A 947-nucleotide genomic window follows, 5' to 3' on the forward strand; every position below is an offset into this window, starting at 1 on the left:
TTTCTTTCAATATACAAGGAATTGTTTAGTAAGGATATTATGGGACAGTGTCTCCCCCCAAGCTACAAAATTTATTTTATCTCCAAGTAAAATAGGCTTTATTTTCATTCCAGCCATAAATCTTTGGAAAAAGAAGGTAAGGCAGAGTAACATTTGATTTTCTCGTTGTACTTTGCAATTTCTGTTTTGATAATGATGAAATTTGTGTTAAGCCAGGCATGTGCACACACCTACATACATGCACATGCACATACATAGATACAAAGGCAAAAATGAGGTGGAGATTTCATAAACTTTGCTTATTTCAGTCTGTGTAGACAGCCAAACTGAACATCACATGGACCCACGTTAAACCCAGATTCATTGTAACGAAGTGGGGGGTAAGCAAATTCTTAACTCCACTTTGGACAATGAGGTCCCCTGAGCTCTACTAAGTCTGATTACATGTACCACGCCAGGCTAACCCAGAACATGAGTGGCTTATGAGGGTGGTGGAACAGGAAATGGCTGGTCCACAGGGGTCATTAATCATGAAGCAGAGATTTTATTGCTGTGGCACTACAGGACAGAGCCCATCATCAGGTTAAAACTGAGATCAGGACTCCATTTTAGGTTAGTACAATGCACACTTTTATAAAGGCAATCTGTGTAAACTCACACTTCTTGTGGGTTAATTGCATGTTGCAGATATTTTGCAAAATGGACCTTTTATTTTGATTAAGCAGAGAAAAGAAGTAGTTATTTGACTCTCATTTCTGAGTAAAAACTCTGCAAGTGGCTTTTATTAACAACTGTATGTGTGTATGTATGTTTGTGTAGTGTGTGTATATGTGTAATGTGTATAAGTATGCATAAGCACACACATATTTTTTTTAAAAAAAGACCAATCAAACCAACTTCTGTAATTTTCTTCAATATATTTAAGGACATTTTCTGAGCTGAGAATA

Source organism: Myotis davidii, unplaced genomic scaffold, assembly GCF_000327345.1.
Source record: "Myotis davidii unplaced genomic scaffold, ASM32734v1 scaffold374, whole genome shotgun sequence".
NCBI lineage: Eukaryota > Metazoa > Chordata > Mammalia > Chiroptera > Vespertilionidae > Myotis > Myotis davidii.